The sequence below is a fragment of the Chanos chanos genome, chromosome 2 (genome assembly GCF_902362185.1).
Source record: "Chanos chanos chromosome 2, fChaCha1.1, whole genome shotgun sequence".
Classification (NCBI taxonomy): domain Eukaryota; kingdom Metazoa; phylum Chordata; class Actinopteri; order Gonorynchiformes; family Chanidae; genus Chanos; species Chanos chanos.
The window spans coordinates 21,543,762-21,560,454 of NC_044496.1; the positions used below are offsets into that span (position 1 = coordinate 21,543,762).

General features: G+C 41.7%; 1 protein-coding gene across 1 annotated transcript in view; it reads right to left on the reverse strand.

The window, feature by feature from the left end:
* The window catches only part of ankrd11 (ankyrin repeat domain 11), an 83,974-nt gene that overhangs the window by 55,799 nt on the left and 11,482 nt on the right, over positions 1-16,693 (reverse strand). Inside the window, exon 2 of the mRNA XM_030792034.1 lies at positions 8,231-8,309. The gene's annotated coding sequence lies outside the window, so the exon portion shown is untranslated. The remainder of the gene's footprint in view (positions 1-8,230; positions 8,310-16,693) is intronic.

Here is a 16,693-nt window from a genome sequence, read left to right on the forward strand (position 1 = left end):
TCTAATTTAAAGTATAAAAGGACGGGGGTGGGGGGCTGTAAACACCATGTATCCTTTTGAAATCAGCAACGCAGTACAACAAAGCTGATTCACAGACAGTTTCACTTATTTTTAAGTGTTTGCAATCTTCAAGAGGAAAGAAAAACAGCCGAGAAAAGCAGAGTAAGACGACAAAACACACGTCTTCACATACAGGAGCAATTATAATTCTGAGCATGAGTTCTCCTCCATACACACAAGCCCAGGCAGATTCTGAGTTGATTCCAGCCGGCCAGCTGGAGAGAATCAAAGCCAGGAGGAAGGTAGGGGCACAGACAGAGAGGGTCCACATGAAGTGACTGTTGTCCTTTGGAGCCAAGTGATGGAGAAACACCTGGATCCGGAGAGACGAGGCTGATGTTAACCCTGTGTGTGCGGCTAAGCAAAGCCCTCTACAGAATAACACAACAAAAGCCAATGCTCTGCAGTGTCGCACTAGGAAAAGCTAATGTTCCACCGACGTTCGTACGCACCTGCTTTTAGAATGCTTTTAGATAAGAATGGCTTCAAAACATTCAGTGATGCCACAATACCCGCCTTTATTCCTTGAGCTACACTGCAAACGAATGTGAAGCCACAATAGAGGAGGCATTGCTTGATGGTCTCTGAGATAGGAACAAACAAAAAACCTTAAGGTGTTTACGCTGACCCCACAGCCTCTTCCATCCACAAGAATGAAAAGGAAGAGATCAGTGGTATGAGATACAAAAAGTCCAAATAGTGGTTTGGGACCATGTGCTGTGAAATATCTTACTACTGGCCTTGTGAGCTTAAAGAAAGATGAGGCAGACTTTGTGGCACGTAATATATTAGCCACGCACTACAGTACCAGCCAAATTTCATCAGTGAGTCTGTGCAATAAACAAACAGCCACAGAGATCTTAAGAGTCCAGAACATTCAAGTGGTTTCTGAGAACTCAAAATTATCAGTACCAAGTCATATCAACTTTCAGAATTGGGCTTGTAACAATTATTCCATAATTGTCTAACCACGATTTTTTGACGTGACGGTGGTTTCTTTGTTGAAACACAGTTAAAGCTTTTTTTTTCCCCTAATGAGATGGGTCAAAGCATGGTCACATTTTTGTTTACATGTATCCAATGCTCACATGCACCATGTAGCGTGAGGATGCATCGCCCGCATTGACTTACAGTTTTGAACATTACAAATCCAAACAGAATTGGGCAGTTTCATGAGAAGCGGTGTTGTACCTTTAAGAAATGCCCACAACGTAACACTAAACTGATAAACGTTTGCTTTTCACTGGAGTTTTCAATTAGTTTTGATTAAAAAAAAAACAAAACAAACAAAAAAAAAAAAAAACGCTTGACGCTGTCCCACTGGTCCTGTCAAAATGTGGGGAGTCTGCAAGCCCAACTGAGTTCAGCTTTTCATAGGCTGTGTACTTGTGTTATTACATTATCTGGGTCACATAACAGTGAAATAACCAAAAAATGCATCCTGGTATTCATTCAAAACTTGTAATTTGTGTGAAAAATAATTAAAAAAATAAATATTTTTTAAAATTTGACCGAAAGAGATAATTATATTGTTAAATGCAATTACTCCTGAGACAATGAATTGAACAGCAACATTTGGAATTGTTAGTTCTATTCAGAATGCCAAAAAAATACCATACAAGTATCCTCCCCATACACACACATACAAAGCGAAAATAAGAGACATATATTCCATAAAATGAAGCTCCAATAGGTCAGTGTGTGGTGACGTGAGCTTTGATTGAAATGGAACAGTTGTACAAGTGGCTGGGTCATCAGTAAAGGAGAGAGTAGCAGGGGGTAGAGTGCTGAGAGCAATGTGCGCCTTAATAACACGTTCAACAATTTACGCAACAGGCAAGAGGACATGGGAAATAAGCAGCCCTGCCCTAACTCAATTTCTTGTTTTCACATTGAATTATCACAGCAAGCAAAGGTCACCATCTCTAATGAGGAGAGCGAATAGTATGCGGACACACAGAGGGGTCGCGAACAAGGACAAACCATCCCAGGAGTGCTATTGGCTTGCTACCAGGCAAAGGACACTTGATACCAAGGTCACAGTGCTCTGACTGGCGGAGTGGCTAAGGGCCAAGCCAAAGCCGTCAGGATGGGTTCGGGTTGCTGGTGGGCTAGGCCCTCATGTTACAAACCTGGTGAACATGGCTCCCTGGCCTTTCATGGGATTTCAGATTACTGGAAAAAATGTTAACTGCACCGTTTCCTGAAACCAAAACCCCTCTGACATAAACACTCCGAATTGGGGCTATTATGCCAGCCATTATGGTCAGAAATTTGAGATGGGGAACTAAGCACTCTACTCATTCAAATTTTAATAACCAGCTCCCTAAAACAGGCTCTTCTGCTGAAGGATTCTCTGATAAGCTCATAGATAAAGCCCATGCAGTAAGTAGAAGACACGTGTGTTTTCTTGTCTAAAATGTGGCCACTACAAGGGACAACATTTTTATGGGTTGAAACTTTCAGGTTTCTGTCTCAGTATTAGGGGTCTGGTCTTGGGACCTCTGGCTGTCTATGTCTTCAAATCCTGGTCTAAGATAAACGCAACCTCACATACAAACAGCAAAGTCATCATGAGCCAAACTGGGCCAGAGAGAGAGAGAGAGAGAGAGAGAGAGAGAGAGAGGGAGGTACAAGAGGACGCCAGGGGAAAAAAACACAGAGTCACTCTGGAATGAGAAGAAGGGGGGTGGACAAAGAAAAATCAACTAGAAAACAGAGCGGAGTGTGCATTTGTCTGCCTCTGTCCTCTCCTACTCCCTCTCCTCTCCACAGTTACATCAGTGAAATGGAAACATCCATTAGCACATACAGCGCAAAGTAGTGAGAAGAATGCTGAGGAAAAAGCTAAGCTGCCTTGTAGGGCTGGGCCATATAGCCTAATATATCTATATTTTAGACACATCCCCAGTTTCTTCCTCTCTTCAACCTCTTAACCAGTTCAAAAGATCAGCTGGACACTGAGATAATGCTTGTTAAAACAAACACACAACGGCACTTCAATATTCATGAAATAAAAGTTTTAAAAGTAGACAGCCATATGATACAAATACATAAAATGAATGAGAACAAGGGACCGTATCTTTGGCTAAAAACAAAAAAAACATTTCAGTGAATTTCATCCACAACAAATGTTTGCTGACATAATGGATGCTGACAACGTGGCCATCACGACTTTCTTTGTCCCTGGTGGTTTTGTTTGGTAGCAGGACTGCTGCATGCATCAGCCTCTCATGCTTAATTTGATTCCTCTTATTGCACCAGGTGCTTTTGCTAGACGTAATGGAATACATCTGAGGAGAGACTACTACTCAAAGCTGCCACAGCTTTATGTATTTTACATATGGCTGTGCTTTGTTCAACACAAGCCCTTTAAAATCCAAACTGACATTGCAGCATTTTTAGAAATTAGCCTACTTAGAAATTCTTTCCAAAAAGGCTGTGGACTCCCAATTGTCAGACCTTTTTTCCCTCCTCACTTAACTGATTTTGTTCTGTTTTCTTCAAATAACAAAGACTAGATTGGTGAAACAGTCTTACTCTCATGTGAAGGATGACATGAACGCCCTGGTGTGTAAATCTAACATTGCATGCTTTTGAGCTGAAATGAGTGCAATGCATTACTGTTTTAAAAGGGATTTCATCCATAAATCCACACTGAATATGCTGCAAAAACCACATACCTTGCCCAAGCCCTCCTGTAGGATTACTGGGCCACCATGTAGAGATAAAAGGTGGGGGGAGGGAAGAAACAGAAGAGAGAGGAGTTCATTTATCTGCTCTGAGTCTTATTACATACATGACACACACCTTGTTCCAAGAAAACACAAATGGCTAGAGCGTGGTCTGCTATATGAAGCACTACAATCCCACAATAATTCTCCAAATGTCAGCAAAGGCAGAAGAATTCCAGTCTCTTGTCATAGAAAAGATAAAACAAATTACATTTACAAAGAATCCAATTATGGCTTGGAAATTGAGCTGAAAGGGTGTCTATGAAAAACAATACAATGTGTCACCAAAACTCGCTGTGTTCTTTAATCACCATGCCACAGTGCTATATGAGCCATACCAGCACACAGAAATCATGGCAGCCACCACACTGTGGGAGGGCCCCTTTTATGTCAGATGAGAACAAAAAAACGAATTTGTTCCATTGCGTTTAGTGCTTCACTGACCAACCAAGTCTGATGAAGAAACATTTGATTCCCTGTGAAGAAGTGAGGGAGGTACATTTGGCAGGACCCATAATGAGATGTCTTAGGCAGCCATGTACTGCTCCTCTTACCCTTGGGGGAAGTACCTAAACAACCGTCTGTGGAACAGCCCTGGCAAGGCAAACAAGTTTGTGTAGGGATGACACTAAACAGTTGAACAGTGCTTACAAGGCACAGACACACCGTGTGTAGACCAGCAAAACAAGATCTTATTCAGTGTTAACTAGGAGAGAAGTGAGTGTAGACTCAGAGGTAAAGCATTCTCCACTCTGTGTAAAAGCTTCAGTGAACACCAAATTTAGAATGAATACAGAATCTCTGACTGCACATGGCCACGACTCTGATGAGAACTTCTGCAAACATCTCAAAACAACTTTGTCTTCTTTGCTCCTTATGTCCTGCCAGCTCCTCAATGCTCAGACGTTGTGTACAAATTCTCTGACCTTTCAAGACTTTAGAGGCGGAGAACATTTATCATCATGGCCAGTGTTTTTGAGTTTATTTGAATCTCTCTCTCTGGGAGTCAACTGAAGAGGGGACAAACACTGGCCTGTCAGTAGGATAAGGCCAAAAACAACTTTAGCAGCACGAAAACATGCCCTGTTCTCTTGACAGAAAATTCTTTTTCAACAAGCATAACATCCCTTTCATGTCAAATGCATCTTTTCTTTGGCTGGCTTAGACCAGCCCTCAAAGCCCTGAGATTCAGGGTGCCGATTTAGTCTTTGTCCTGCCTCAGTCAGGCAATCTCATCTTGAATTGCTTTGCACGTGATTTTCTTTAAAACACATAGTATTTAGCCTCATGTTTGTCCCACTTACACGTTTCTCTCTAAGGCCTAATACACTGTCAAACTTCAGCAACTGTCAACGGCGAAGTGTTAACCATTGAGTCAACTCATGTTTTGAGGAATGTTGGGAAGTCAAAGGCAGACCTTGTTCACAAGTCTTCCACCATTTCTTTACATACCTCCCTGACTCATGGACTTCAATGTCAATTTCCAGCCATTAAGGCAAGTCACAAGCTCAACCTAGCAAAGAATCACAACCAAACCTCCCTCTAGGGAGCTTCACTTTCATGTAATGAAAGATAACATAAAGGTATGGCTTTGCTACAAGATTTGGGTTGTTGAAAGTGTTCCTATAAACCATGGTACCAAAGCAGCTCTTTCTCAGGAGGTACAAAAGATGCTACTAAGACAGAATGGAACAGTTACACAGCTCCTCTGGATTACACTTTACAGGCTGAAACTTCTCTAGTGCACAGCTTCAATGAATTGGAACAGAGTAACTTGAACAGACAGCTGAACATCAAAATGTACTTCCTGCACAGCCTCCATGTTACCTCGACTCAGTGGTGCACTTCACCTTAACTGTGCAGTACACAGTACTCCTTTACCATTCATTTTAGTTGGTATAAGTAACAGAACTGACAAGCATGTAATGTAACTACCGGTACCTTAAAAAGATGCGGATGGGCCAAGAAACAAAGAACCATTTGGTTGGGCACTGCCTTAATATACAGTTCACTTTCAGTGTTACTGTTATTCAAGACAAAATGGGGAAAAAAGATGACAACTTTTTTCTACAATTCTTTCACAAGGAAGTTTGTGGTGTTTTCCCGCTCTTTTCACCCGTCCTCTTTAGGTGAACATTCCACTGCAAAAGATATGAGTGAAAAGCAATTTTACGGGCTAAAGATACAAGTTTTTCTCCTCTCTCACCACAGAGCCGGTCCTGTTTGGAGCACACAGACTCTTTCAATAGAGAATTACCATGTGGCCTGTCAGGAGAGGAGCCTAAGTAAGGGGGAGACTGAGGAACAAAACCCCTATAGTTGTCTCAAGACCAGCTATGAGAGTTATGTAACATGACTGGCAGGGCCCACTTCCCTATTCGGAGTGCTGCAGACTAATCCCATTGAGGAGGAGCGCCTGCACTGGAAACAGAGTAGAGAGAGGCAGAGAAAAAACATGCTTGTAATGAGCAGAAGGAAAAGCCGTGCAGGGAGAATGATCACAGGAGAGGGGCTACACCCTTCATCTGCACCCTATCCAACACAGCCACATGGTCCCTCCTTGCAGATAATGCTGTAAATAATATAAGCCCAACTCCACGCCATGTGGAGGCTTCAAGGAGAGAGAAGGAGCAGAAGAGAGGAGTAGGCACCTCTAGCCGCAACTGCTAACCATGAACGGTGAGGACTTAGAGTGGTTAAAAATAAAACCTGATTCTGATTTACAGTACTGGGTGCCTGGAAACCATGTGACAGGCATCACATGAGATGGAGCTGAGGGGTGGGAGGGGAACCAGGAGAAAAACATACAGGGCACTGTCGGCATAATGAGCTTTGTGATCAGTCTCCTTGGTTTCCACTGACGGTAAGCAGATATGGTCTGATTTCAGAAGTAAACACCACGAGCGCCCGTTGCTGCCCAGCTCCTCAGGGAGATTTACAGAGGGACAAAAGGCTGAGAAAAAGAGAGGCTGGGCTGGGGAAAAGGGACAGGGAAACGGCTTGCACCTGCTTGCCTACTGAGAGACAGGGATTGAGACCCTCTCGGTTCATCCCCACTTTCAAAACAAAATGTTAATAAACCATTATGCATAATGACACAATGGTAAGTGGACATCATAAGACACTGGATATCTTAAGTTTATGAACAAATGAAATACGCTAATTACCAAGGAAGAAATTAACCAACCAAATGAAATGTAAGACCAGGTGACTTAACAGGCATCAACTCACCATTTTATGTTGAAAAACTGGCTACAGCTATGCTACGAACTGAGTATCTGCTTGTACATACATACATAGCGTATAGCTATAGAAACACCAGACATCTACATCATGAGGCCTTTCAACTAGCTGCTGAATTGCTAGGGCTTCAAAGGAACTTTAGTTTTAGAGCAGATCAACACAGTAAAGAAACGGTTAAGTGGGTGGCAAAATTGAAAATGACAGGTGAGTTTTGTTTTTTATCATACCCTGGAACATTTCCTCTATTGACGTATCATAAGCCAATGTGACACAATCCAAAAATGAATGATCTGTAGAATACACACTGATCTGATAATACACATTCCTTTGGTTAGGGAGCCTCTTCCATTCTGGGAGAAATGAAAGGAGGAGTAGAGTTGAAAGTAGGACTGTAGAGGGAAAAAAGCTACTCCTGAAGGCTGCTGAAGAGGCCAACATTCACAGTCTGCATGTGCCATGGGGAAAAGATAGTCGTCTCTACAGAGGCGTGGGCTGCCACTGCTTACTGATGAAGGAACATAGTCACATGAGCCACACACTGGAGAGGGTCTCTTCATTAGAGAGAGAGAGAGAGAGAGAGGCAGAGAGAGAGAGCTCTCTGGAAGCTGTGACCCACTTTCCAAATCAGCTCCACACAAACAGTCTCTCAGTGACTGACAGACATACACATACACACACAGCCCACACACAAATGCACACCGGCTCAAACACAGAAAAACCCTCAACAAAAGGACAGGAAGGCAGGGCCTGGGCATGCTCTAAGCCCTGCTGTTAAAACACACATTCCAGACCTTAGATCACAGCTTTAGAAATGCCTGTTGGTACTAGCAGAGCCCCAGTCTACTCAAACTTATTAACACAAATTGCAGTCACTCTCACACACCAAGCCAGCATACGCTTCATCTGCCATTTCATTTTCAGAATGACTACAGCAATGCTATTTTAAGAATATCAATTACAACTGATTCAAGTTTCAAGTACGCCAAACCTATTTTAAAAGAAAACAGTAAAAAATTAAAAAGTGGGAAAAATATCTGTGGGGATATTTTAGCAAAGATATGAGCCCAAAGTCCTTTGTTCCATACCCACTGATTCTTTTGCATGTTTTATCAGCAAAAGAGGAAGTAGCAGATACAACACAAGCAAACAAGTTAGTCATATGAGCTACATGAAGAAAAAAGACTGATATTTACCGATTCCATGGTTGTCTTCAGAGGGGACAGGTTAAAATCCAGCTAAAAATAGAGGGCTGCAGCAGTGATGTGAGGGATCCTGCAAAACCAAAAGACAAATAGAGAGATTAGTTTCCTGAATGCTGGAGTTTCACATTCCTAACGTGATCTGGCGTGAGGAATCATCTTTCTCACTCAGGTTCAGCTTACTGTACTCTCCTATTCCCATCCGTAGTAGCACTGCCAGGTAAGGGCAAGCCAACCATTGAGAAACAGGAAGGAGAGGCATGATAAGACGTTACAGCCTTCCTACGGTCAGAACTCAGGCCTATTTGTTCATATAACCCCCTCATGTTTCAGCCCCAACGCAGCAGACTGGCACCCTGGTCTCCACTTTGGGGTCAGGGGTTTATCAGGATTTCGGGGAACAGTTGGGAGAGCTTGTGAGTGGCCTTCAGATGGGACACACTGGCTACATTCCTGTGTCACTGTCACCCACCCCCACATTCTCTCAGCAGACCATGACAACAGTTCTCATGCAACATGATGGGCACTCAAGGCGCAAGGCACAAGGCACAAACACCTGATACACACATCTAGGGTTCAGTTTTTTGATGGCCGAAAGAGAAAGAAACATAATAAAGGCTCTAAGATACTTTTCTAAATACACATGACTTGTGAAAGGCATTAAGCAACATTTTAACTCGAGATACAATATGCAAGAAATATTTCAATGTATACCAGCTGTCAATTGCTACTTTGGTTCTTTTAATTCTTTTAAATAAGACTGGAGCAGATCAGCTATGACATCAGGAGCAAAAACAAATGATCTGTCTTCTCTATTACAAAAGCCATTTCTTTCCTAAAACTGCACAGCACCTTGGCTAAGGTTAAGAAAGTCCTCACTATAGGTCTAAAAGGGGGAGGAAAGGGGGGACCAGATTAAGGCCAGGCCTCATTGGTATGGCGTGTCTGGGAGGATCAGAACCCTGTGGGTTCTCCCAGCAGGAATCGACCAGATTGGACTAATCCAGAATGGAGAGCACTCCCTCTTAATGGAGCTTGAAAAGAGGCCTGTAATCTTACCGAGAAAATGCCCCGACCACACAGAAAACAGACCCCAATGCAGCGGCCAGCATACATCAACAGATACAGAGTGATCTGATAACTAGAAAAACACAAGGACCACTGCATTTGGATGTGCCCACCTTGGTATATTTGGGTTGCTTCTGTAATCATATTAAACAAGTAAGTCATCTATCAAAAACTTGTGCACAATCACAATAAACAGGAGAAAAGCCTGCTGGGCTTGTCTGTGGTGGTATTAGCGTGTGGTGATTACTTATACATCCTTGCCTTCCTCCATATCAGATTTGGTAAAGAACTCTGTCTTTCCATTTCTTCCTCCCTACACAGGGAGCGTGGTCTGATGACCTTAAAAGGGAAACTCTGTGCCAGAGGAGGAAAACTCATGCTCTTTAAAATGCCTATCAAAGACCTGCTTATTTTGCAGTCAAAATAGGATGCTCTCAGAACTCTGCACAAGCAAAGGATAGCAGTGGTGCCAATGTGGACCAGCCTGCCTCAACTAACCATACTGTGACAGGGAGTCTAGCACATCAAACTGCCTAAACCACACACTATGGTAGTCAAAGTAAATATCTCGAAATGTCAGGGTGATTATGTTGGATACACATAATAGTTTTGATAATAGTTTTAGTTCTTTGGTTAAAGACTTGGGGTCCCACACTTGAATCACTTTACTTTGCGACACTCCACAGAAAAGAATTTCACTCTGTGTGCTTGTCAGAGAACCTGACAGGTGAACAAAAAACACGTGGTTTGAGCAAGCAAACAAGTATAAATGCCTTCCCTCTCACCTAAATACAGAATCACATGTAACAATATACAAATGATCCCCAGTTTTAGTCATGACAGCAATGCTCCTCAAGACATATTTGGTTAAAAGCAGTAGGAGCCATGAGTTATGTTGTAGCCATTAAAGAAAAACTCATGGCCCTCCTTCCTGCCTCCTCTTTTCCACTCAACCCAACCTCCATCCTGTTCTGGAGCACTTAAGGCCAGTTCTGTTTTTGCCCCTGCAGAAAAGAAGGAAAAGGCATGGAGCCATTTTTCCAAATCTCCCCTCATAAATTAGATCAGGAGTATTTCGACATCAGAGCTTGGAGAAGTGAAGTAGACCATTTGGGGGAGAGAGCTGAGCACTAGCACATGGTGTGCAGGCCAGGACATATATCTGAGAGGCCTTCAAAGCTCTGCTCAGAGCCTCTCCAAACCTGGCCGCTCTTCTTTCAAATATGCTCTCCAAATACCCACACAGGGAGAATCCAATTCATCAAGCATTTTCAAATCTACATATCCTTCACGGCATTTTGGGGTGATCTTGGCTATAATGTCACAGACTATGGTAAAAATGGCTGTACGTATGAGACAGATTTGAAACAGCATCTCTGGAGCTAGGAAACTACTGTCAAGAAACAAGTAACCAGCTTACATAAAATGGCAGCTGTCAAAGTTTATTCCTTAAAGACAAACTTTCTGAAATGAGTGTGTTTCCTGAACTCAAAGCCACATCGACTGGCCACCGACAATTACATCTTCAAAGACAGAGCATATCGGTGGCACATCAGACAACATTTGCAGCACTGCAGAACCACATCATGCATCTAACATGTACTGCTCTCATCCTCTGTTGAAGCCACAGAGAAAAAAAGAAGATGCAGCCACTGAAACTGAGAGAGAACAAGTCAAAGCAACAGTAACGTGGTCCATGTATTCAGAGGCCTGTTTTGGTACTAATGAGATAGCTGGGGGTGGATTCTCAGAGAGATATTTTTAAAAAAGAGGTTGGACTTTCATGGTTTTTCAATGCAGCCTGCCCCTATGCGTATGTGTCTCGACCCATGGCTTTTGTGAACATGCGGGCCTAAATGGGGCACCGAGTATTGTGGGATTAAGGAAGAGACGGGTGCTCTAACGCTAGCCTGAGGGCACCGCCATCCTTTATCCTGTCTCTTTTCTGTTTCCCCTCCTCTCTCTCTCTAAAGATCCCCAGGGCATCGGATTACAGGAAGTGCTACCATTTTCACAATCCAGTCAGCTCCATTTATCTGAAAAATCAGGCCTCTGAAACCACCCCTCCTCCTGCCCTGTGTCCAGGCCCGCTGAGCACTTCTCCAGTCAGACTGCTCTCTGGCTCCCATATCTCCAAACACATCTGACTGGGGCCACAGCAGCCAAAACACTCTCCAACCAACTTCTCAGCAGAGTAATGTATGCTCTTGTTCAGATAGTCACGCACAAAGCCGGCTGAATCGGATGCGCAGGACCAAAACCACCTAAAACTATCGAGAGAAACCGGAGTGGATATCACAGCCACACGCTGAAATTAATGAAGAATGAAGGTGAAGGTCTATGCAAGTAAGGAAGGTCTATTTTTCACTCTCAGTACATCTACTTTTGAAAGACTCTATAATAACTAGCTGCTTTGAACAGCAGCAACTCAATATGACAGAAACCAGAGTCTAGCCTGTTATATTTCAAGCATCAAGTATCAGCAGCAGCAGTTTGCTTATTGTAATATCTCACCGAGGCAAATTAAATTCAGCCATCCTATCTGTCCTCCACACTGGAGAGGAACCCAACACTGCCTCCTCTGAGGGAGAGGGAGGGTGCGTGCGTACGTGTGTGCGTGTGTGTGTGTGTGTGTGTGTACGCACACGTGAGAAAAGAGCAGTGCAGCTCACCGCTCCTCTTCAAAAACATCTACATTATTGATCACGCTGGCTTCTGCAGGGACCGCATCAAGCCTCTTTACCTCCAGCACAGGCGAAGGATGAAGTCAGGAGTTACTGTGCTTCAGACACACCCTTCTGCAGTGTAGAGCTCTTCAACTCACTCGCTTAGTGACATTCCACGACAGAAAGATTGCAGGGAACGAGAAACAACCCCGCATAAGCTGAACATTTCTATCCCCAGCATCTGCATGTTCCTGCTCACCAAACTCTCACCACAACGAAATTTACTTCTCTAACTAAACCACCAATATCAATCACACTGCCGTGTTGTGGCTTAGGCTGGATGTGCTGGGACATGTGTCGACAGATAGGAGCTGTGTGTGCAGACAGGCCAGACAGGGACTGGGACACGGTCAGAATGAGCTGAGGCCAGGTAGTGGAGAATGGGCATGGACAAAGGGTCTGTGAGGCTCAATGGGAGCCCAAGAGTCCATCTGGCCTGTTCATACAGTTCAGCGCTGCCTACACTTTTGTGATTCTGCCAAAAAGAAAAGAAGAGAAACCGTGATAGCAGTGAGAATGTAAGAGGAGGAACAAAAAAGTGTATGAGACATCCAAAAAGGGGATGCAAAAAAAAAAAAAAAAGATGACTTAAAAATGAGAGGTACAAAGAATGAGGTACAAATAAAGGGAAGAAAGAGAAAAGGAAAAATTGTCTGACTTGAAAATCTGCACCACTCCTCACACAGTTGTCAGTGCTGTTTGTTCAGCACAGCCATGCTGAGCTCAAACACACTCCAAACACTCAACATTCTACTGTTGTCAAGGTAACCATTTCTTTGGAAAAAGAAAAAAAAAAAACCTTGCTTTTCCTCCTGGCTCTGTTCTGCATATATGTCACATGATCTCCAAAGCAAATTTCACAATGTAATGATGTCATCACCATGACAACAAGTTTTATTGATACCTCTTAAGATACCTTTAGCCTGAAACTTAAAATGACTCACTGCCAATAACAGCAATGTAAATATCAATAGCTGATGCTATAATGTGGAGTGGGGCGGGGGTATGTGGATAGATACATTTCCATCTCTGCGAAACGTTCCGTGCTGAGAGTAGCAGTGTTCCTATTTTATGAAATTAAGTAATACACAATGTTCCTATTTTTAAATCAGCAGGATTGTTTCCCAATAGGTAATGATTCATTTAGATCTCACACGGTAGAGGAGCTGAGTGATCAGCATGTCTGAGGCTGTCTCATGGCGTAATCAATGAAAGCCCAAATTCATGCAAAAATACTGACAAGTGCAATGGAAAGAGGCCAAAGAGCAGTCTCCAGGCAATCCCTAATGCCTTAACTTTAAACAACAACACTGTTGCAATGGGAAATGGGTTTATGAACATTGTTGTCAATCATTCTCTCCATTTAGTACTACTGGAAATCAACTGACTCTCTCTAGCTAAAGCAAACAGATGTGTTGCAAAATACAAGTTTGACAGTTTGCAATACATTTGTTTATACCATTATCTTGCAAAGCTCAGTCCATATTTTAATCTTGACTGGGTTTCCTGTTTGCATCCCTCATCGAAGAGTTATTGTTGGGGTTATTTCACAGTATACTCAGCCGAATGACCTTTGAAATATTATAGCAATTGTGTCCTTAAGACAAGTATGGAAAAACGAATACACACTGATAAGAAGCATTACATTAAATGGATTTCAGAGTTGACTGAAGCAGTAATCAGTGGGAGAAACTGAGAGAAATCTCAGCTTGAATTAATGGTTCTGAAGATTAGCATGCACAGCAGAGTGTTTCTGGAACATGTTGGGCATATGCTTATTTAACTTTCAGGCCTGAAAGGTGATAGAACTGGTATGGGAAAAAGTGAAGTAATATAAGTCATTGAAGGGGAAGGCCACCACTAAGGTAAAAAGCGAAAAAAAATATTTTAGCTCGTTGGAACAGGGCTGTGCCGTACGACGATATATATTGTGTGACGACAGAAAAACGACTAGCCTATCGCTTCTTATTATGCTTATCGTGAATTTTGTTGTGTCACAAATCACACTGTTTACAGCGTTTTTCGTCATTTGGATGACGCTTTGCGGTCTTCCACACAGCACGGATGTATTCAGGAAATTTGCATGAAGGCAACAAAAGAAAACATGGAGGAGAGTGAACGTGACACAGAACAGGGTAATTCCAAACAGGAGAAGAACTCTGACCAGTCAAGACAAAAGTCCAAGTAAAGTCAAAGTAGGCTAAATCCCGTTTTAAGTTAGCTGTCTGCTACCAAACAAACCCCTAACTTGCCACAAATGGTATTTAGAGCTCAGTTTATCCATAGAAATTAACCAATTTGAAACCCAAATGGCGTGTTTGCTTGTTTTTTGTTTTGCTTTTTTCCCAGCAAGCAGTAATGCAAGTAAGCTTGTTGGTTGTGGTAAAGGAATTAAAACCATTGCCAGGCGACATGTGTTCTGCAAAGCATCCTGCATAATGAAGTGTGGTAATGATTGTGACGGGATAAATGCAAGATGCATTTTAGACTGCTGTCAGAGGGATTAATGAATGGACATGTATGAACTATTTATTCATTGAATTTACAGAAAATGTGCTATATCATGATATGTCTCGTTAACTAGATATGAAATGACCCATATCGGGATATGAGATTTTGGTCATAACGCACAGTGCTACGTTGGAAAGGCCAATATAAAATGCTTCCACTACAACCGTCCAGTATATTGTTTCTATCAATCCTCAGTCCAATTCTGCAACACTGTCAGTCACTATTAGCGAAGAGAAGACATCAGAATTTGATAGTCAATACCAACACCAGTGAAAATCCACAATTTGCGATATCTAATTTGACAACATGGTTAAAAAAAAACCAAAAAAAAACAGAACTCCTACTCAGCATACATTCTTACTACAAAAAAAAACCCTAAGTATGACCATTAACAAATAAAATCTAGAACACTGACATGTAGTCTTCATGGACTTAACAGTTAATAGTCAACAGCAGCTTTAGAGTACCTCCGCCATGACTCAAATAAACAACACTGAGCTTCCATTCAATAACATTATAAATATATATAATATATACATATTAGGGGTTGAACAGAGTACTTGAGCATTCGAGTTCTCGAGCAGTTACATCAATTCTCGAGTTTCTACATTAATGTCGAGTACTCATTAATCGCATGATGCTAGATCTTGCACGCTCTCAGTTTTCAGTTAGAGTTCTTGGTAAACAAGAGGAAGGACGGCGACAGCAGAAAAGGGTAACTCAATTGTTTGGAAGTTCTTTGATAAGAGAAAATGGCTCTAACATCGAGTCTGTCATATAACAGACTAGGTTACTACATTAACACGGGCAAACAAACTAATGTTGTTAAAAAAAAAAAATAGATGCAAGCAAACATGACTAATTTCATTTTTAAGTCAGTTAGGCTTACTAATGATGACCAACCTTCACCGAATTTACAAAAAAGAAAACAGCCACTATACCTAAACACGATAAGAACACTTAGTGAAAAAAACCTGTTTGTTGACAGAACAAATATATATATATTTTGTGTGTGTGTATGTATGTGTGTATATATATGTATGTATGTATGTATGTATGTATGTATGTATGTGTGTGTGTATATATATATATATTTATATATATTTTACGGGTTTGCGATATGCATCGTCTACGATAATATCTTAATTGTTGTTTTAACAATGTGCGAGCTGACATTATCAAGTATGTCACTCACTTTGCAAAAACCAATCAAAAACACACCTTGAAAGTTCACACATTCACTGTGTCATGTAGCCTAGTAGTGCAGACTACTGCGCATATGCACGGAGAGTGCACGCAGTGTGCTAGTATAGGCGTACATGGTCACTGTGCCACAAATTAAGCTAGCATAGCTGATTAAAAATGCATGACTGAAGCCAAAAATTAGACGAAATACAGATACCAAATATATATATATATATATATATATATATATATATATATATATATATATATATACACACACACATACACACATACACACACACACACACACACACATATATATACACACACACTCACACGCATATATATACATATAGATAGATAGATAGATAGATGTAGATATACACACATACATATATAGAGAGAGAGATACACACACACACACACACACACACACACTCAGAATATATCTACATATAACTCCTAACAGTGCGGGCAGCTTCAAAATGGTGGAATATATTCTTCAAAAAGTTAACCAACCATCATTCAAGTGAACTAGTACTGGCATCCAGTAAAATCAAAACACAATCAAATTTCAGTTGTTGGGTTTTCCAACTGCAGTAACCTACCAAAGCCTTGAAAAAAAATAGTTTAAGCAAACATAGATCAAAACAGGAAAACAGATTTCTAAGTCCACTGGCATACAGCCTTCAAGGAAACAAAAGGCATCCTGACACAATACTGCTCTTAAATTAGACAGTACGAAATGTCCAGCTGTAACTTATCATTTTTTTTTATAAATTAACTCCCAGTGTAAGCAGCAGCTAAACCTTACTGACTTGATGACAGACTGTTATTGTCTGTTTAGAAGTCTATGGTTATATTTTGCTGACTTTTGACTAGTAAGGACACTACAATGAGCTATAGTCTAAACCAGTAAGGTTATTTTGCACTTAGCCATATCAAACATCCTATGCCAGTTTCTGTT